Source organism: Dasypus novemcinctus, chromosome 2 (genome assembly GCF_030445035.2).
Source record: "Dasypus novemcinctus isolate mDasNov1 chromosome 2, mDasNov1.1.hap2, whole genome shotgun sequence".
In the NCBI taxonomy this organism is placed as follows: domain Eukaryota; kingdom Metazoa; phylum Chordata; class Mammalia; order Cingulata; family Dasypodidae; genus Dasypus; species Dasypus novemcinctus.
The window spans coordinates 162,834,247-162,857,616 of record NC_080674.1 but is presented as its reverse complement, the minus strand read 5'-3'; positions in this window follow the sequence as shown (position 1 = coordinate 162,857,616).

Genomic DNA, 23,370 nt, shown 5'->3' with positions numbered 1-23,370 from the left:
CAAAACATTACTGAGTGGACCAGTGGCATAGGTAGGACTGGAATTCTGGTCACCTGACCCCTAGCTGAAAACACCTGTCTGGTTCTTCCATGAAAAATTGAAATTGCATATAGAGGGAAAAATCTGCCTTATCCTCCTTTATTATTATTAAATCTGCCTTATTCTGCCTTTATTATAACAAGAGGAACAGGCTTTCTTCTCCCTCTCTCACATTTTTAAAACACAGCATAGAGAATAGAAAAAATTCCCAAATGGACCACATGCTGATAAACTCCTAATGGAGCCGGAGCGTTCTGTTTCACGGTTTCCTGGATAAGAGCCCTGCCTTCTACAATGATGCTTTCAATTTGGAGGACCAAGTGTTCTCTGAGGAAGGAGGTGGGGTGATAGGCAGGAAGCAGTGGACAACTGAAATTAACCAAAATTCAGGAGCCTCTTTGTTAGGAAATAATGCCTTTCCTAATCTGGACTCTTAGAAACCAGACTCCAATTTACAAGTATTTTGGGCTCCTCAAAACCTGCCCCTCAGGAAGAGAAAGATAGTTTTCCTAGGTACTTCAGCAGATGGAATTAAGCTGGAACTGGGGTCTCATCAGCTGTTCCCATCTGACTGTGAAACTCTCCAAACACTTACTACAAAAAGTATATTTAACCCTACAAGCTTTCAAATTTCCACTGGTACTGAATATTAAAGTGTGTGTCATAACTTTCTTCTTCCAGTCCATCCATGCTAAATTGTTCTCCATTCCTTCTATTGACCATTCTCTCTTTTATCTCCATGTCAACACACATGTAGTTCTAACTGGAACACCCACCACCCCATCCTGCATACTATCTCCTGGCAGAGTGGTTAAGAGCACAGATTTTCAAGCTGACCTGCCTTAATTCAAATCCCAGATCTAACACTTACAAACTGTGTAACACCATGGGAAAATCGCTGAACTCCATGCCTCAGCTTCTTCATCGAGAAAACAGAAATATCAAAGGTATTTGATTGGACAGTCATGAGGAATAAACCTATGAAGAATACTTGAACAGTGATGTGGTAAATGCTCAATAAATATTAATCTTATTACCATGTAAGTCCTGGGGTTTTGGAATCAGATATACTCGAATTGAATCAAATTTGAATTCTGGCTTGGTCACTTACTAGTAATGAAATCCAAGGCAAGTTACTTAAGTTTCCTCATCTGTAAAAGGTGCATAATAATATCTTTTCCATAAAATGTTATGAGAATTATTATGCATAGATTATATGCAAATGAGTCATTGAATGTAAAAAGTCAGCAACATGCCTGAAACATGCTACACATTCTATACTTATTAATGATGATTATTCTTTTAAGTTTCAGCTGTGAAGCTACTTCTTTCAGAAAAATGCCTTTTACCTGTTAGGTCCAAGTTAGAGGTCATTTGAGTGAGCTCCCATAGCACCCTAAACTTTATCTCCCTGCTATAATCTTTTTCCTATGTTGTCATTTCTGTTTACTTGCTCGACACTAAGGCAGGTACTTTGCCTAATCAGCCAGCACATGTCCTGGTACATGATAGATTCAATAAAGGAACGAAAACCTTTAGTTAATCCATATTCTTCTTATCCTTTTTCCTTTCCTCTGCCCCTCTCAAAGGAATCTCTATGTATTCCCCTAAGGCTAATGCCAAAGACTGAGAGGATATGGGACTGCGGGACTTTATTTTTTATTTTTCTTTGTTATTTAGTTGTCAATCATCTAAAAGTCTTAAGATTTAATAATTAAATCCAGATTTCTGTTTTTTTCATGAAAAACTGGAATATCTGGTGATACTGAGATTTAAATAGTCCCACTTTGCAACAATGAGCTAGAGTCAAACAGCGGCTGCTTCCTTTTAGATGATTTGCTGAAGTCCTCACCCATTTTTGTTGTACTCATTTGTATTCCCCTTCTGGCCTTTCTAAGCATTTGACTTCTAAACCCTCAGCTTTAAAGGCTGGGCCCTTTGGCTAAGTTGAATAAACAAACTGACATTGTGTTTGGGAGGAAGTAAAAAATCTATATTATAAAATCCCATGATCAAAAAGGGTATTTTTTTCTTTATCTCAAAAACTGCTTCCATGTTCTTTTAATGAATATTTATTGAGCTGCTGTACTTTATGGGAGGCAATGTTGCACTAACTCTCTAAATATCAAAGTAACTACTTCCCTTCATAGTATTGCATGGCCTAGGGTGAATGACATCAATTATATGGTCCAGTATTATAACTTGAAATTGTGACCAAGTCTGTGTCACTACAAACACATTATCATCACTCAACACAAACATAGGTTGGTCTAATGTAAGCATTAAGATCTCTGATTATGGGACCTGGCAGGCTGTGATTCAAAGTACTTATAAGGTACATGATCTGGGGTAAGTTTTTAAATTTCTATGAGTTCATTCTCCTCTTAGTAAAATAGGATAATAATAGTACATGCCTCCAAATATTATTGTAAAGATTAGAAGGGATAATTCATCTAAAGTACTTAGACATGAGATATAGTAAACTTTCAAATAATTGTTAGTTGTCGTTTTATTTTTATTTTTTTTTAAAGATTTATTTATTTATTTAATTTCCCCCCCTCCCCCGGTTGTCTGTTCTCAGTGTCTATTTGCTGCGTCTTGTTTCTTTGTCCGCTTCTGTTGTCATCAGTGGCACGGGAAGTGTAGGCAGCGTCATTCCTGGGCAGGCTGCACTTTCTTTTCACGCTGGGCGGTTCTCCTCACAGGCACACTCCTTGCGCGTGGGGCTTCACTACGCGGGGACACCCCTGCGTGGCACGGCACTCCTTGTGCGCATCAGCACTGCACATGGGCCAGCTCCACACGGGTCAAGGAGGCCTGGGATTTGAACCGCGGACCTCCCATGTGGTAGATGGACGCCCTAACCACTGGACCAAGTCTGTTTCCCAGTTGTCGTTTTAGAAGTATAAAGGAATTAAGTGCTAAAGAGATTACAGAGTAATAAACAAGAGCATTTGGGAGATACGAACTCTCCAGAAACTAACTATTTTGTAGAAACAATGCTTTTTGAAGTTAAGTACAAAGACCATTAGAAGATAACTAATATTCTGTACCTAAAAACCATTTTCTCTGATCCCTGATTAATAGGAACTGATACAATTGTGTGTATATTATAAAAAAAGAAAGGAAGCTTTGGAAGCCTTGTGATTTCAATGGTTGGCTTACAACTAACTTGCTGGAATAGTCAGAAGAAGACGCTGATCTTGCCTTTGAAACGATACCTTTCCAGCAAAAATATTTGTATAATAGCTGACAGCATTAGCACTGGAATCAGGTTACTTGAGTTTGAATTCTAGCTCTATCACTTACCAACTGTATGATCTTGGACAATGTATTTAAACTCTTTGTGCTCTTCACATGGGTAAAATAGGAGTAATAATAGAACCTATTAAAGATTATTGTGTGGAAAAAATTAGTTCAAACAAGTAAAACACTTAGGAAGTACATAACACCTTGTAAGTGCTCAGTAATTATTGGCTTACATTATTATTATTCTAGACTTAAGATGAATCTATTTGGAGTTAATGTTTAGATATTGGCCAGAAAATGGCAATAATAATTAATGCATATGAGAATTAAATTCTTTCATTAGTCTGGTACTCTTAATTCTTGTTTTGCTACTTTTAATCTTCCTGTCCCAAGTGAGCCAGCCAGGAAAACATGCCTAGTTTTTGGAATAAGGAATTAGCATTTAATTTCAACCTACGAAACACCTAACCAAAACAAACTTTTTGCCAATGGACTGGCAAGTCCTTCAAGCAAAGAAATATATACATAGGAGGATAAAATGAGTCTTAGGAATATTTCAGCCTTAAAATTCCATATCGGGATATACTGCCAACATAGAAAAAAATTATCAGAAATTGTACTTCTAGACAATTTAAATTTCATTTAAAAATTGTAGTGATAATATAGTTTTTTAAATAGAAACAGACAGAATATCTAGGATAGCAAAACTGAATATCCATCAATAATATCTACAACCAACCCAAAACATGCAAAGCTGGACACAAACTGCCAACAGCTATAAATCTCGTGTCATATTAGCATCTGTGTGGAAAGAAACAGAACAAAGTAATGGGGTATTAGATGAAACTGATAACAGGAAAACTCTAATGTCACAAGTTGGTAATCACTGGAGACCATGGTAGACAATTTAAGAAAAAGAGCAGATACCAGTTGATGCTTTGCACACTCCAATTCAGGAATGCCCCCAGGGGATTCATGGCAAATTATGATTAATGGGGGCCAGAATATACTGGGCCTCAAGAATTCTCAAAATTAATCAATGTTCCATTCCAAAATGGATAAAAAAGTGACTGGGAGTAGAATTAAAATTGTGTAGTACAGGTATTAAAGAATCAAAGGAAAAAGAAGTTACAGATGAAATTAGAGTAGAATATCAGAGGAAGATGATCTTGGAAAGTACAAAAGTATGTGTGTGTGTGTCAGTATGACTTTTCAAAAACAGCAAATGATGCTCAAGATCACTGAAGCTAAAAAAGCAATCCTGGTCCATTCCTCACTTCTGAAAGTTCAGGAAAACTAAAATGCAAAACTAAAAGTTTAAAATGATTAGTCATTGTAGCTGTTTGGTATTATTTATGAATTCCAAAATGGATATTGGATTGTGTTTGTAAACTGGTCTGTTCTCTGAGTGTATTAGATTGTATTCAATTCAGAGGTTTCACTTTTACATGATTAAGTAATGATTAAGGCTTGAATTGAATCTAGTTAGTTGGATATTAAGTCCCCACCCCCTTGGTGGGTAGGGCCTCACAGAGAAAAAGCCAAGGAAGAGACATTAGAAGAGTTTTTGATGAAAAAGCCAAGGCAGAGACATTCGTAAGAGTTTTTGATGCTGAAGCCCCCAGAAATAAACACACAGGAGAACACAGAGGAATAGAGATGGCTCCAAAGACATGGCAGAAGCCCTGGAAAGAGAGAGCCACATAGTCTAGAGCTGACCATGTGGAGAGAACAGAGCAGCTGAGCCTGGAGGGAAATGAGCTCTGGAAGAGAGATGAGACTTATCCCAGCCTATTGTTAATATTGGAAGGTGGGACCACAAAGCCTTAAGAGGAAGAGGAAGGCTGGACCCTTGCAGATGTCAGCGGCCATCTTGCTCCAACACATGGCAACAAACTTTGGTGAGGGAAGTAACTTATGCTTTATGGCCTGTTACCTATAAGCTTCTACCCCAAATAAATACCCTTTATAAAAGCCAACAGACTTCTGGTATTTTGTGTCAGGATCCCTTTGGCTGACTGATACAGTGATAATAGACTAATAGACAAAGTTGTTAAAGAACTCACCCACAAAATAGCACTAGGCCCAGTTTTTTTGAAGGCTTACACTAAAAAATCTTTAGAGATCAGCTAATCAGAAAGTTTCTTCAACTATTCCAGAGTATAGAAAAAAGCAGGGGGTGGACTTCATATTCATTTCATGAACTCAAAATGATATTGATAAGCAAAACTAACAGAGAATGTCCCTAAAAATAGAAACACAAATCGCACTTATGATTAATGATGCAAACTTTTAAGGAACACATCAGCATATATAATCAAATATCATATTAAAAATAAAACATATGACAAAGTGCGGTTTTCAGGAATGCAAAATTAGTTCAATATAAGAAATCTATTTACACAATCCATCATTAATAGAGCTAAGGAGATAAACAATAAGATCATCTACATAGATGAATGAAAGTCATTAGAAAAACATTTAAAACCATTAAATGTTTAGAACATTCAGTACAGTTCAAATTGATCCACAATTCCTTAACATGATAAACTCCTTATACCTCAGCCTTAAAGACAGCATTCAGTTTAATGACAGAGGTGAGAGATTTTCCTACTAAAGTCAGGAAGAATGCCCATTATCTTTACTACTGTAACATTGTATTAGAGATTTTGCCTAGTGCAATTAGATGAGAAAAATCAATTAGAAGCATAAGAATTGAAGAGGAAGAGATAAAAGCATCTCCATTTACAGATAGCATGATTATTTGTAAAACCCTAAAGAATCAATGGAATAAAACACTACAAATATTATAAGTTTCATAAAGTAATGAATTATGAAATTAACATATCAAGTCAAAAGACTTTATATCTAGAAAAAGAATATATAATGCCTAAAAGGACTCACTTAGAGTAGCATAGAGAAAATAAAATGTCTAGAAGATTATATATATATATGTATATATAATATAATACATATAACACATAATTAATCAGAAAAATCTCAAGTTCTCAGGCAGAAAGACTTAATATCTCAAAGAGTCTTCGATCTAAGTTAATTTATGAGTTTGTTGTAATACCAATTCAAATACTATCAAGTTATTCCCCCCTACAGCTAAACAATTAAATTATAAAGTTCAGTAAAGTAGAAATAGCCTATATAATGAAAACCGTAAAGTACTGATACATCAATAGACCAGTGGAATGGAAGAGAAAATCCAGAAATGGGCACAGTTACTTATTGAAATTAGTATATAATAAAGGTGATATTTCATATCTGTGGAGAATAGAGAGCTTTTGCAATACTTGGTAATGGGATAACTGGATGGCTATGAGGCAAAAAAATAAAAAATAAATGAGATCAATTCCTTACACCATATACCAGGGCAAATTTTAAAACTCTCAGAGGGAAGGAAGGAAGGAAGGGAGGGAGGAAGGGAGGAAGGAAGGGAGAAAGGGAGGGAGGAAGGAAGGAAAGGAGGGAAGGAGGGAGGGAGGGAGGGATGAAGGAAGGAAGGAAGGAAGGAAGGAAGGAAGGAAGGAAGGAAGGAAAGAAGGAAGGAAGGAAGGAAGGAAGGAAGGAGAAATGGAGTCCTGCAAGTATTAAAATAAAAACATGGGTAAATTCTTTTATAACCTGGAAGGAGGGCATGGGGAACTTTCCTATGATGGAAATTAAAGAAAGTCAAGTAAGGAAAACGATAGATAAATGTGATTATACTTTAAAAATTGTATAAAAAACATTCCTTTGCATTGATAGAAATATGGGCTAGAGAAATGAACATACATGTCCTAGGAAAATAAATGCAAATAATTTTAAGAATATGAAAAGATGTTCAACTTAGTCAAAATAAGAGAAATGCAAATTAAATATCAGCTAGATTCTATTTTTTGCCTCTTAAATTAGCAAAAATCCAAACTTTGGCAAAATGCACACAAACACACATGCTTCTGTAGGTGAGGCTATGGGGAAACAATTAGTTTATGTATTGTCAGGGATAATGCAAAGTAGAATGGGGGATTTGCCAATATCTAGAAAAATTACACATGTAATGCCCTTTGTTCCAGTAATCCTTGGTCAAGTAGTCTATTCAAGAAATATAAAAAGACATTTGAGCAAGGTTATTCATTAAAGTACTAATTATAATAGGCAAAATATTAAATACAACCCAAATGCCCTTTAAAAGTAGGTTAATCAATATAATCATGGGGCAACCACACAATGAAGTCCTGGGCAGCTATACAAAGGAATGAGGAATATCTCTATCATTTACTACCAAGGTATTGCCAGGATTTAAATGAGGAAATAAAATAGGTATAGAGTAGTTATATAATAGGTTACCATTAATATAAGAAAGGTGGGTAACAGACACATTTGTGTATATTTGCTTATAAAAGAAAATGGAAGAATAAGCCATAAAACTTTTAACAAGTAGTTACTTTTAGCAAAGGGAATGAATAGGTTAGAAGGATTAGTGCTAGAAACCAGAGCCTGGTTTAGTAAATTTTCCTTTGGATCTATGTACATATTTTTCATAATTATAAAAAGCATATTCTTTTAAAAGGAAACTTCTAAAAACAGGAAGTAAACAAACCAACATTATCATGTATATACTTGATAGCATAACCAACTCAGAGAGTACCCATTTCAAGTGAATTTAAAACACAGTATTTTGAATATACATCTTTAATAAACATAAATTGAAGACAAAAAGAACTGCAGAAAAGCAAAAACAAATAATACAAAAATAAAGCTTCTCACCTTTTCACTAGTCAAATTATTGATGATAGTATTTGCATTATTATTCTACCATTGGGCATATGCTGTGAATTAATGTAAATGATTAATTATTTTATATTCTAATTCTGTTATTCCCAGTGTCGTAAACTAGAATTCTTGATGTTGTGGGAGAAAGGAAATACAGATGTAAAATCAAAAAGGTTAAGTAAGAACATTATAATTTGGAATTTAAGTTGGAAGAATCTGTATAAACTCATAATTACTTAAAACATACCACTGGAAAAATGCCTAGGAATAATGACCAACCAAGTAGCAATAAGCACTCCTAGTACTTGGACTGTGATCTCTAAATGTCCTTTTCCACTGAATGGTCACAAGGCTTCTTGGAAAAATTGCCGATTTCATGCCTGGAGGAGGAAATATACAAGAGGAGCCTGCCACATTATAACCGAAAACAAGGAAACTATCAAAGACTACTAAAGTAGGTCAAAAGGACTCAAGCCAACTTGAAGAGGCTACCTCTGGCCAAAGGTGGGACTATTTCATATTATCAACAAAGATAATAACTGAAAAGGACTTTATTTTTTAAAACATTTAAAAATTTTAAAAATGTTTAGTTTTTATTTTTAAAACATTTAAAAATAAAAGATGTTTAAATCTACGATGATACTGAAATAAATAAATAAACCCTAATTGGTCACCACTGAAGGATGCTAGTAAATTAACCCATTACTCTGAAAACTGGTAAATGGCAAAAAAGAATCAAACATTCATCCTCTCATTTTCATATAAACCATACCGCTTGGTGTACAAATAGTTGGTGAAGGCAAATTACTTTTTAGAGAAATATTCCAGCTAATAGATAAATACCATTTTGCAATCTGTTATGAATTAACGACTGATGTATGCATAATAAAATGGCAGCTAAAATCACAAAAAGAGAGGCTATCAGAACTTATGTGCCTTCTGGTATAAGAACATACAACCTATGAATTAATATTGTTTCCCCAAATTAAATCTTAATCAGATCAAACCTTTAGATCCAACTAATTTAAAGAAAGCTTGGGATCCAAACAGAAAAATTCAGACTTTCATAGACTCTGTAGGGAAAATGACCTGTTTCTTTAAATAATTAAAGTGGAAGGACAAAAGAGAGATAAAGAGATGAGGAGGAAATTTTAGATTAAAAGAGCTTTAAGTGCACATCAACTAATCAATGTATGGGATCTATCTGGATACTCATTGAATCATTAAAAAGAAAAAAACAATTGGAAAATTGTCATTGACTGGATATTTGCTATCATTAAAGGATAATTACTAACTTTCGATTTAGGTATGACAATGATATGTTGCTGTTTTTTTTTTAAAGAGTCCTTATCTTTTTGACATAAATGCTGAAACATTTACAGATGAAATGATATGATGTCTTGGATTTGCCTTAAATAAAGGTGAAGGGAAGTAGAAGGAGAAAGAGAAGAAACATGATTGGCCATGAATTGATCACCTTTAAAGCTGTTTTTCAGATATTCATTATGCTGTTTTGTCTACTTTATTTATATTTGAAATTTTTTATAATATAAAAAATTAATGAAAATTTTATCGTTAAAATGATCACAGAGATATCACATGATTATTGTTAACTAAACAGAGGGAAAGTATACCGTTATCTTTGCTTCAACATACCAGAGATCCCTCCAACTCCAATAACAAAGGAAGTAGGAAATATACAAACAAGGGCAATAAATTTTCTTTCTTTGCTCCTCTGATTCTGCATTTCCAGACATTCATTCAGCTTGTAGTTATACAGCTGCTGATACTGTAAAAATGTTGCTTAGCAACGTGTTAATGGGGAAAAACACTCCTTAAAACATTAGGGTTTTTGTGTTTTGAAATGTAATAGTTCAGCATATGATAACTCCCACAGCTCAATTTAATAGGAGGAAAAATAACAACTCTCTGAATATAATTTTGCATATGTGTGTTTTTTAAAAATTTGGACTTCTTTGCTGCGACTAACTTTAATAAGAACATCTAAGAAATGGAATTTGACATAGACCCTGACTATATCCAGTTGAGCTAATCTCTTTGGTAGTAGCTGGCAGGTGAAAGACAGTAGCACTCTGTCCCATCTGGTATTTATGGGGAGGGGAATTTAGGTGTGTGGAGGATGGGAAAGGTATGAAGGAAAAATACTCTGAGCTTTATTGGTCACTCAGTATTGTTGTCCAAAGAATGTTGCACTAGGGATTCAAGGTGTACAGAGCAACTCACTTTTTTAAGCCTTTTTGTTGTTGTGGCTTTTTTTTCCCCAGAGAAAATAAGGGTATTTGACTAAATGCCCTTGGAAAAGCATTTCTAATTGTAACAGCTATTTTTCCTTTGGAAGAACCTCTAATTCAATGCTTCTCAAACTTAAATGTATCTGTGCCTTTCCTTGACATCTTATTCAAATGCAGATTCTGATTTAGTAGGTCTGGGGAGGAGCTTAGGTTCCTGCATTTCTAACAAAATCCCAGGTAATACCAATGCTGCCCATCAGGAAGACCAGGCTTTCATAGCAAGGCAGAAGCCACAGTAAGTGAGCAAAGAAGTTAGAAAATATGGATTGCTCATTTGAAAAACAAAGGAATAAACTATTTTTGTGATGATTGCCTGACATAATGGTTATCATATATAAAGTTCCTAGACCTCTGTAAATATTAATTATTGTTGGTATAAAGAAGCATTTATGAAGGCCCATGCTGCAGTCTGAGTCCTAGACTCCTTCCAAGGGTGGCTATTTATTAAATGCCTGTTAGAGATTGACTCGTGTACCCAGTAAAAGACTTGTTCAGGGAAGCAGATTTGGCTCAATGATAGCATGTCTGCCTACCACATGGGAGGTCCGGGGTTCAAACCCAGGGCTTCCTGACCCACATGGAGAGCTGGCCCAGGCACAGTGCTGATGCGTGCAAGGAGTGCCGTGCCACTCAGGAGTGTCCCCTGCATAGGGGAGTCTCATGCGGAAGGAGTGCACCCAATGAGAGCTGTCCCATGCAAAAAAAGCACAGCCTGCCTAGGACTGGTGCCATACATGGGAGAGCTGACACAGCAAGATGATACAACAAAAAGAGACATAGATTCCCAGAGCCACTGACAAGAATGCAAATGACACAGAAGAACACACAGAGAATGGACACATAGAGCAGACAATAATGAGGGAGGGGGGAAGGGGAGAGTAATAATTTTTTTTTTGAATCTCTAAAAAAATAAAAGACATGTTCAAGTCTCAGTCCACATTCCAGTGGTATGGACCCATTTGTAAAAAGGGTCTTAGGAGATGTTATTATGAGTTAAGTTGTGGGCTCATTTGTGAATAAGGTCTTTGAGGATCCTATTTAGTTAGGTTAGGCCACATTGAATCAGGGTGAGGTTAATCCACAAGTCCTTATAAGGAGATGAAATCTAGACAGAGACACACACTGAGCAAGAGGAATAGAATCTAGAAGGAGAACTCAGGTGATGGGGCAAGAGTGGCGGTGTCAGAGATGCAAGCCAAAGAACCTCAAGGATTGCAGCAACTCAGCACCAAAATTCTACAGATTCTAGGATAAAGGTTAGTCTGTTGAGACCTGGATTTGGGGCTTCTAGCCTCCAAAACTGAGAGAAAATGAATTCCTATTATTTAAACCAATCTCTTATGTGGCATTTGTCATAGCAGCCTTGGCAGACTAAGATAGTACCTTCTAGAGGCAGTGTGAAAAATTGCAAAGAGCACTGGACTCGGACTCAAATTTGGCAAACTCATACCCTTTTTTGGGTTTCTGCTTACTTGCCTGTACAATGCAAAGGTTGGACCTGTCACTTTTTGGTCCAGACATCTTAGGAATCTGTATTAGGTTGTCTGAATGACTAAGTGCTTTGAGCTACATAAAGCAGCTCCAAGGAACTAGCTCCCAATTTCATGATAAGTAAGGAAGGAGTACAGTGGTGGGAGGCAGAAGCTTATCAGAACAGGCTGAAAGGCCCAGATGCACAAGAATCTGTGAAGCCTGTGTTCTACTTTAAAACACAGTCCTTTTTAGCAAGAGAGCCAGACTTAATTACTGAGGGACTCCATCAGAGGCAACATCAGTGTGAGCAGGCCAGAATCAGGGTGAAGAGCAGATTGACTTGGGGGCTCTCAGCCTTCCTGCTGACTTTCCTGTTCATTCTTTTTCTTGGGGCCCTGATGGGCAGAGTACTACATTTTTTAAAAACGGACTTGAGGCTTTTGATTCTATCCATTTTCCAAAGTACTTTCTAAGCATCTGTCAGGTTCTGTCTGAGTCATACATAAATGGGTATATGAATCACTTCCTTCCCAGTTCACACCATGTTCCCCATCCCCATTCTTCTGAAAACCCTTACCACAACCCATCGCACCCTCCCCACGCCATGCCTTGTGAAAAGAATAAGTGAAGGAACTGGCGATGCCGTGGTCTTTATCATACTGAAACCACTCTTTCTGACACCAGGAGTTCTCAGAGACACTTGGAGTAACTTCCCCGTTACAGGGATTTTATGGGATCCTTAAGGGTGGAACTGAGAGAGCAGCACATCCTACAGAGGACTCTGCCATTGAAATGACCATTCTGACCCAGAAAAGAAGTTGAGGATCTTTTAAGCCTAAACGTGATTATTAAGGAAATCCTGGGTTCATATGGATAGAAGGTGCTCCTAAAAATTACTTAATGAAATTGGTAAAAAGTACAACTATGGAGTAGAATGATTTAGGCTCAGATTCTGTTTCCTCACTAACAAAATTTGAAAAACTAAGTGAGTGACCTTGGACAAATTCAACAACCTCTCTAGTCTTCTTTTCTCTCTACTGTAAAAATAGTAAATATTTTCGTCTTAGGTTTCTTATAAAGATAAAGATAAAATGAGACATTGCATTTAAAATACTTGAGTTATTGCCTGGAACATTATATTAGCTGCTATAATAATATAACGATAACAAGTTGCTGTAGATTTTCCCTACTGAGTGGATTTTGAGGGGATTCTCTAATTCATCCACGTGTAGAATTTAGAGCAGAGGGGTCAAAGACAGCTTGTGGGCTGGATGCCACCTACAGACTTATTTTATTTGCCCTTTGCATTAGTGGTCAAGGTGTTTTTTAGTTTATATATATATATATATATATTTAAATTGGGTGATTTAAAAAATTTGCATAAAAATATAAATTTCTTAAATCTTTTTGACAAATCAGAAGATCTGGCAAACACCAACCCCCAATCCTGCACGGTGATAATCAGCTGGAGGTGAGTAGGGTCTGCCCCTTCTGTATGAGGCATTTCATTCCCCTCTACCAGTCTTTACCACTCTCTACTTACTGATGTACCACTTTACTTCATGTGTGTTACCTTCTATGTTTGAGTCAATATTTAAGTTTAGGTTTGCCACATCTTGATATCGCACCCAGAATGTAACACCATGCTTTGGTGAGGTTTGATTGGCATCATCATATCATTACACACAGATGCATCCACCAATGATTTGAAAGGATGCCTTTTAAGAGGGCTCATTATTAGAGTAGGCCATTTTGAAGTACCTGCCTAGCTCATGCTCTCATCTCTAAAATGGCTAGCTCCTCCCACCCACCCACAGACCTGCTGAAGGGAGAGGAATTGGCCAGATAGCACTAGATACCACATGAGACTGTCCCCTGTCCCTAACCATATTCCACCCCCATAAAAATTGGGCAGAGCAGTAGTCAACAACTGACCTGAGGTAAACCTATCAGATTCTCTTTCTCAGTATTTTAAACCTGGGATAGTGAGAAGCTAGGCCTGAGGCTCATGATGGCTGCACTTCAACTAAAAACTCAAGCTAAATTCAGACTAGATGGTGGTAGCAGGAGATAAAGCCAAAGGCCATGAAGATCAAAGTTAGGGAGGAGCATATAGTAGCCGGGGTCCCCAGAGGAAATCAGTCGGTAAATCTGCAGAGAGAAATAGGAAAGCAGGGGAGACTTGCAGAGATGAGCAGCAGAATTAACCATGTGACCTCCTGCAGAGACAGAGGGCATAGCATCCATTCCTGACCTTCTAGTCCTGGAATTGGGCAGCCTGGTTATATATGCTCCGCCATCTACAACCACTCACTATCTGACCTTCCTTTTTTATTTCTACGATATCACCTTTCCATATTATCCATCCATCTTTTAGGACACTCTTCTCTGTCTCCTTTGTCACTTCTTCTTTGACAGTTGACTTAAAATCATCAGAACCCCCTGAGCTTCATTATAGATCCCCTTCTCTTCTCTAGCCACACTTACTTCTTAGATGATCTCAGGGTAATGCTGGCTATATGCTGACAAATCCTCAATTTTTAGGTATTTATTCATGTTTTAATATTGTCTCGTTTCTTATTAGTATATGGAGTCATCTTGGGCAAAGTTCATCTGTCTGGTTCACAATAGTGTCTGACAGAAAGCAGGCACTCAACGAATATGTGCTAAATGAATGAGTGAATTGTTTGGGTTTGAGTCTCCTGTGTAGACCTAAGCCATTTCCTTTAGGCTCTGCGCCAAGCCCCTGCCACCTGGCTGCCTTTCAGTCTATCTGATTTGCCAAGCTCTTTCCTGCCTTAGGGACTTGGAAACTCATTCACTCTGCCTTCCAAGGTTTCCCTGGGCTATTCCTTCAAATCTTGGCTGAAAAGCTTTCTCTGTGGGGTTCTACCAATTCTCAGGTACTTTCTATCATTACACCATATCCCTTACCTGCATTGCCTCGGTTTCTTTTCTTAATCTGTAAATATGCCTGAAAATATTTGCTTACCTTATATTTGGCTATGTCCCACCCCTCTCCTCACTTTCTCCCCTCAAATATGCTGTTAACTTCTTTGAGTCAAGGCTTTCACTCACCTTTATATACCTAGCGCCTGACACACTTTCTGGAACAGAGTAAGTGCTTGATACATCCATTTTTCGAATTAATTCATTCCTATGCTGTGGCTTCTTTTATTATCTCCACAAACCTCATTTTTACATGAGCAGCTTGATTTGCTTTTGATTTCTTGCAATCAAAGAGCTTTGACACAATTATACTGACGAACAGATATTTATACTTTGTAGGTGCTGGGACCTAATTGCTATTACCTTATTGACAGACTTGGGAAAAACAATGACCTTTGCTGATAACTTCACAATGACATTAATCATGCATACTTCTACAGTTTACAAAGTACATTTACATCTATTATCACCGTTAATTTTCCCAGCAGTCTTCCACAGCAAAGGATGCTTAAGAAACAGAGGTCAAAACAGCTCATAGGAGCTAGGACCAGAGTCTAAGTCTTCTGTTAACCAGCCTGTTAACTGATATACCACATGACCTCTACAATTAAAATTAGCCTGCTGCTCCTGCTGCTCAGGAAACTGAAACATAGAGAGGTCATAGAGCTAAGAAGTGGGTAACCCAAGATGCGAGCCCAAGATTTTCTGATCCCTGAACCCAAACTACAAACTGCTATACTGTAATTCCTCATGCTAAAAAGAGAAGTGAAAGAATAACACCTGGGCTTTGAAAGTCTTACTCATACAGAATTATACATGACTAATTTCATTTGTAATAATCCCAAGCCACTTGAAGTACAATGAAGAGTTATCCAAACTTTTACTATCAATCTAAGTAGAAATTCTATACAAGTTAAGCATCAACTCCCCATTTTCTAACCCAAGACCACAGCACATGTATGTGAATGTGGTTAAAAGAGGAAAGTTTAGGGTGTATATATTACAAGAAAAAAAGTTAAGGATAAATCATAGGACTGTACAACACAATGAACCCTATTGTAGACAATGGACTACAGTAAATGGTACAAGTTTTAGAATGTTCTTTCATGAATTGTATGAAATATACAATACTAATACAAGGTGGTAATAATAGGGTGGTATATGGGAAAATATATCTAAGGTAAATAATGGATGATAGAACTATTTTATTAATTTTCAACTGTAACAGATGTAACTACTATTAAAAAAACAGTACAATTATGAGAAAAAGGTGCTATCTATTGTAACTAATGCAGGGTGGCAAGGTGGTAGGGGGGTGGTGTACAGGAATTCTGTAATTTATGCATGATTGATTTGTGAACTCATAATTTCTCTAGTAAAACAAAACAAAGAGTTATCCAGAACCTACAAGAATAGGATGCAGGCAAGATGTGGCTGAAAATGAGCCACTTCACCAACATCCCCTCTGATACAGGGACTTAATTAATGCACTTAATTGTTCAGAGATATGTAATGAGATTATTCAGAGCCTTGGCTGCACATTTCTTTCTCATTGTTAACTGTGCTAATTTGCAGTGATGCTCAAGATGCTGGCTGAATGAAAACAGTAACTCCATTTGTTCAGAGGAGGAAAAGAGATAATCACACCCAGTAATTTGATTTTGATGCAGTGCTTTTTAAATACACATACTCTCTATAAATAGGTGAAGGTGTGTGATCATTTGTTGAGTATATGAAGGCTGATTACCACAAATATGGTAAAGGGAACACAGTTACACCATCCTCCATGTGGTAGCTTCCTGAATTATTTTCCATTCAGGTAAAAAATAAAGAACTGAGAGAGGGATAAAAGAAACATAGCTACTGGGTATAACTGAATAAGTGGTGTGTAAGAATCTCTTACCCATTCTTTAACTGAATCTACAGAGAACTGTCTGAGCACAGCTATTTGTACCCCTTTTTACAGATTAAAGGAGACTTGGACTTGATTTTTTTGTGACAAGAATTCCTGCATTCAGTAATATAAAAAATGGACTTATTAAGCTATGTGGAGAAAAAAGAGGAATGGGTGCAGGGTGGAGGTGTGGAGAGATGGTGTTATGTTATGTTAGCATTCAAGAGTTCAAGTATCTATAATCACAGAATAGATTTTGATAATGTTTCATCAAACAAGTGCTTACACAGTTGTAATATATTTAACTACTTACTTTGATCTTATAAAAATAATAACTAAAAACTTGTTCTTTCAAATTCAAGGGTTTTTATTTTCCCCCAACTTGTTCAATCATACGTGAGTACTTATTTTGCCCTTCTTTCAACCTTCCAAATCTGAGATTTCGTCAAAAAACAAATTATCTTTGCAAAAAGCCCAATCCTCTTGTCTCTGGACCTCACAGGGAATGGCTTTTCAAATCAGTTTTCACTCAGTTCACACTCTGAAAGATCAAAGAACTATGCTATGTGCCCATTCCAGAATCCCCCTGGGTTTATTCCATCATGAATATAAATCATTGTATTTGTTATGTTTTCCAAATACCCATTCATCATCTATTTTAGCATTGTTCAAACAGACTAGGGTCATTTCAGCACTCACCCTCACAAAGCTCAATGCTTCTGTTTGTGAAACCAAATGAACATGCCAGACAATTAGCTACTTACCGCTGTGACTGCAGCGAAAGGTCTCCCCCATGGGGATGGAAGAGAAATCCTCAGGAGGAAGCTCTATTCAGGCATCAAGTGTGGCTTTTAGCCAAAGAGGCTACCCTCCAACTCAGATCCAGCTTTTGTGTAGCAAGACAAAGGCAAACAATGGCCACTTCTTTTGCAGAAGTGACAAGCAGAAGGAGAGTATAAAGTTAGCTTCTAAAAACTCAGTCATTGAACTCCCTGCCTCCCTAAGAAACTGACCTGAATACACTTTCTGAAAACCCCAGGAGGCAATTGTCCTTTTCTTTAAGAAAGTGTCAGCTTGGATAGGACCACCAAGAGGGAAAGGTCTATCAAAGCCGGAAGGTCCCTCACTGATTATTGAGCCCAACCTCCTTAATTTATAAGGACCTGAGGACAGGAAGGTTTCTTCCAAGCCCTACAGCCCATTACTGGCTGCCTCAAATATCATCAGAATAGACTGTTGATAAGACAAAGCTTGGTTTATTACTTACCTTGTTAAAAAGAGAACAGTGCTTAGAGAGAGTCTTGCTTGCATTTCAGAGGGGAAAGGGCCAAGTCAGGATATTGACTGAGACTTTGAAGTCTGGTTTAAAGAAGGCCTTTCAAGAGGTGAGGGGAGCACGAAGATCCAAGATGGCGACAGAGTGGGAAGCCCTAACAATCAGTTCATCCCACAGGGCAACTGATAATCAGCCAGTATTTGCCTGGAGCAACTGTTTGGGGGACTCTGGACACCAGACAACACAATGCACCAGCCAGAGAAGACCAGGAAGAGGAGAATGATCACCTGCTGTGGAGATTGTGAATAGATTCCTACCCGCTGCCTAGGAGGTTGCCCAACCCCAACTGGCGAGGTGGCCCTCGTCTGAACCCCTTCCCTAGCTGCAAGCAGAAGCTCTTTTTCCTAAAAGCAGGGGAGGGGATGTAGCCTGACACTAACTGCAGCTGTTGGTTGACAATTTTGGCTACCTGGATTCCAGTGTTGAGCCCAGCTGAGGTTTAAACCTGCCCCAAAGCCACCAAGAAGCCAGGAGCATTTGTGCTGTTTCTACCCACAGGAGGAGTGGAAACAGGGGTGACTGAAAAGCATATAGGTCCTCCATGCCAGTAAGGAACAGATACCAGATACAGCATGGGCCCCCACACCCAGCAGGAGTGGAAATTGGTGCAGTTTGAACACTTTTTTGGGATAGAACAGGCAGATTCACATTGGGCCCCAACACCTCCTTGAAGGAGGGGAAGCTAGCACTCTCTTGCTGGTAGTGTGGGCAGATTCACCCACCTACCCTGAAGGACTAGTACACACTGGGCCCCAAGGTGCCCCTGGATGGAGAGGAAGCCTGCACTCTCTAGTGGGCAGATTCACCCTGCCCAACTTGAACACCTGTGGCACTCTCATCCCCAAGGGCCCCAGGAAGGAAAGGAATCAAAGCCTTCTGATTACTCTCCTTCAAGACAGTGCAGGCAGTCACCTCACTCAGTTGCATGTGGGGTGAGTGTGCCCAGTGCCGGGTGGCAGCTGGTCAGAGAACTCAGATCTCAGGTAGTCTGGCAACCTCAGCCTCAACAATGCCCCCACCAGGAGCCACGTCAGCTGGAAATTAAAGGCGCAGAATAACTTAGGGCAGGGAGAAACAACTGAATGAAGAGTGCTACCTGCTGGGTACTTTAGGAAAGCCTAGATTAGAAGAGACATCAAAGAGAAGATTGGAGGCCTTTAGGGTCTCTTCTATATGGCACGTTGGAATCAATCTTCACTCCCCTCAGAGATCCCCTGAGCCTGTTTTGACTGGGAAACTAGAGCTAGGAAGGTTGTCTCCAGGGGGACACTTCTACCCTCCAGGCAATAGTAGTGATAGAACTTAAAAGGAGTATTTAAAATATACAGAGGCAAATAACAAACCGAACAGACTAACATTCAAAAGTTGCCTCTTTGAGGGAAGCGGCTGTGGCTCAATCAGCTGGGATCGTGCCTACCATAAGGGAGGCCCTGGGTTCATGACCAGGGCCTCCTTGTGAAGACAGGCTCACCCACACACTGCAGAGAGCCACCAGCCCAGGCACCGTGCCACCTAGCCTGCAAAGTGCCTCAGAGAGCCACCTGCCCGGGTGCAGTGGAAAGCTGACTCCGCGTGTGACCCAACCAAAAGGGAAACAAGCAAGAACGCCAAAAGCACGCAGCAAATGGACACAGAGAGCAGACAACAAGCAAGCCGCAAGAGGGGGAGGATAAACAAAAAATAAATACAGACACAGAAGAACGCACAGTGAATGGACACAGAGAGCAGACAGCATGCAAAAAAACAAAGGCTGCAAGAGGGGGGATAAAAAAAAAGTTGGTTCTTTGAAAAAAAAATGAACATAATTTACAAATTCCTAGCTAGACTGAAAAAGGGAAAAAGAGAAAAACTACAAATAAAATCAGAAATGAGAAGGACATTACTATTGACTCCACAGAAATGAAAGAGATCATACAAGAATACTATAAAAAAACGAATGCCAATAAGCTAGACAATGTAGATGAAATGGACAAATTCCTAGAAACACATGCACAAAGTACACTAACCCTAAAAGAAAGAGAAGACCTCAACAAACCAATCAAGAGTAAGGAGATTGAAATAATCATCAAAAACATCCCAAAAATGAAAAGCCCAGGACCAGATTACTTCCCAGGTGAATTCTACCAATCACTTAAAAAAGAATTAATACCAATCTTGTTCAAACTCTTCCAGAAAATAGAATAGGAGGCAAAACTACCAAATTCATTCTATGATGCCAACATCACCCTAATGCCAAAACCAGATACAGATAACATGAAAAAAGAAAATTATAGACCAATTTATCTAATGAATAAACTCATGGAAGTAAACTCTAGACTACAGGTTACTAGGAAATTGAATGAGGTTTGAAGATGGGGACTGATGCTTAATGTTCGTAGAATTTGTAATAAGGTTTGTTGTAAATGTGTAGAAATGAATAGAGTTAATGGTAATACATTATAGTGAGTATAACTAACACTGCTGATTTATTAATGTGAATGTGGCCGAAAAGGGCAGTTTGTGGATATAACACTTCAATTGAAAGGAAGTTAGAGGATAATGTAGGGACTGTATAACAGTGATTTTGGTGATGGATGAAGACATGGTTAATAGTATAAGAATGTTCTTCCTTTACAGAGTGTTAAGTATATGGTGGTACATGGGAAAATTACAACTAAAGTAACTTATGGATTATAGTTAACAGTAATATTGTAATATGTTTGCAGGAATGGGACAACAATGGGGGGTATAAGGGGATATGGGATTTTTCCTTTTGGAGTAATGAAAACATTCTAAAATTGGCTGAAGTGATGACAGCACAGCACTGTGATGAAAAAAGAGGGCCACTGAGTGCACACTTTGAATGAATTGTACAAAGTATGGGACTGTATAACACAGGGAACCCTGTGGTTGAAAACGATCTGTGGTTAATGGAACAAATAGGAGAACATTCTCTCATGAACTGTGACAAATATATAATACTAATACAGGGTTTCATAAACCAGGTGGTTGGGGAAAAATGTCACCAGACGTAAGATATTGGTTATAGTCAGTAGCCATGTTTTGATAATGCTCTTTCATAGTTTGTAATAATTATTTCACAACAGTGCAAGGTGTTATTGGCCTGGTAATGCATGGGAGCCCTGTGTGATGATATGCAGGTTTGTTTTGTAAGTTCATAACTTATACTATTCATGGATATTCATATATGAATGACAAACTTCAATTTTAAAAGTTAAGAAAGGATATATTAAAACATTAGAATCTAGTTCTGAGATTTGTTTTTATTACAATTGAATTATAGCTATAATTTAGAAAACAAACAAATAAAGCTTCCTTTATTCTTAAAAAGCAAAGGAAATGAGGGGAGGCTTGATTAGGATTGGGTAAAGATCATGATAAAATAGTTTAAAATTGGTGGAAACAGTAAGGCAAGGATTTTGATGTGAGGGGTTCAGATTCTTGGGGTATAAGTCGTTGGTTGATATTTCCTATTGAAGAGTTGAGTATTTCAGGAAATTTGTGAAATGAACAATAAAGTTTTTTCAAGCTTCGGGTTTGAGGAAAAGTGTCTGTGTGACTGAAGCATAGTAAGCAAGAGAAGAGAGGTAGGGGACAATGTGAGATTGGAAAAGAAGGCCTGGTTAGGTCCTTTGGGCCTTTTTGGTATAATCACAATGCCTGACCAGGAAAGAATTGGTCCTGTGACTGCATTTGCAAACAACTGCTGGTTTAACCTCACAGAAACTGACAATTGTAGCTATTTTCCCATTGTAGGTGAAGAAAACCCAGGTCCAGGTTCTCTAAGGAGAGGGTCTGGGAAACACTCAGACACTGATTGGTTCATTTTTCACGAGCAAAATGAGAAATACATTAAGTAAGCCAGCTCTGGGGCTTCATAGAGCATTAAATTATCTTTTTTTCTTCTTATTCTTTTGGTTTGTTTGCAAGACATGCCTATGATTCCAGGATATTCTTCTCTTATTCTTAGCAATTATCATGCTCCAATATCCATTTTAAATTTCTGAAGTTGAGCTGGATGGTTTTTATGGAGGCTTAGTTGAGAAAAATGAAAATGAATGTACCAAAGGAAAGACAGGATTTACTTATTTATGTTTTTAGTTAAAGAGTGCTCCTTGTGGTTCTTGCAAAAGCAAAAAGAACCATTTACTAGTACCTTATTAGGCACCCCATTTTCTTTTTTAAAGGTAAAGTGGCACTTATTGGAGAGCTGACATGTGCATTCAGTATTATTAGTGGATGACCCGATTAACCATTTTAAGAGCATTGTCTGATACTCCAATGAAATCATGCAATAGTCTATATGCAAGTTTACCAAAGCCGTGTAACAGATCTGAAAAGCCAGGAATTCAGTGACCAATGGAAAACATCATGGCACTCACTCGGCTCACCACTAGAATACTCATTCTTATTGTATGAATCCAAACACAGGAAAGTAGGACAGGCTAGGCCACCTTAACTGACCTGGGGGCAGTATTGCCCAGCAGTTAAGGGTGTGCATTTTCAGTTTTGTATGTCATTTATATCCTTAATAGCTAGCTGCATGCCCTTTGGGAGGTTTTTTAACCTCTCTGACCCTTTCATATGGGCATAATAATAGCAACTAACTGAAAGGATTATTCTGAAAATTAAACCAGAAAATCTGTGCAAAGCTTTTAACTCAGGTTCTGATGTTTTAAAAATCTTAGCTATTGTTATATAGATTGTGTAACAGATATAATGCAGTCGATTCTAGAGGAAATGGCTGCTGCTTGTGGGAGTGTGTCTGTTTCTTTGTGGATACAGGGTTTTATGTATTAGCAACAAATTAAAATAATATAGAGGAATTCATAATGAAAAGCTACCATCTCCTGCTCACCTTGGTCGATTCCTTATCCCATTCCTTTGAAGAAACCTCTCTTAGTTATTTGGGTTTTTTTTCCTTCTGAAGGTACCCCATATACCTAAATAATATACCTGTACACCATTATTTGATTCATTAACTTTAGGCAATATCTCTTTTATTCCATTATATAAGAATTAAGATTTATTTATAACATTATTTTCCCCTCTTATCCTCTTGTATTTTCCCAATGTGTAATGGTCATCTTAGTATTTTTATTTCTTCTGTTGCTCATTTTTATAACTGTGTGTGTGAAAATAAACATTTGCTCTTAGCTTGGAGACATATAAAAACAGGCTACAAGCCAGACTTGGCCCATATCTGACCTCTAATCCACCTCATTCTTGAAGTGAGATTAGTCTCCTGAAACCTGAGTCTCACTTCTTCAATTTATAACTTCTCTGGTATCCCTCTAGGATAGCCATATACATGTATTTCTTATTCTACCATTTTAGACATTGTCTAGACTCTC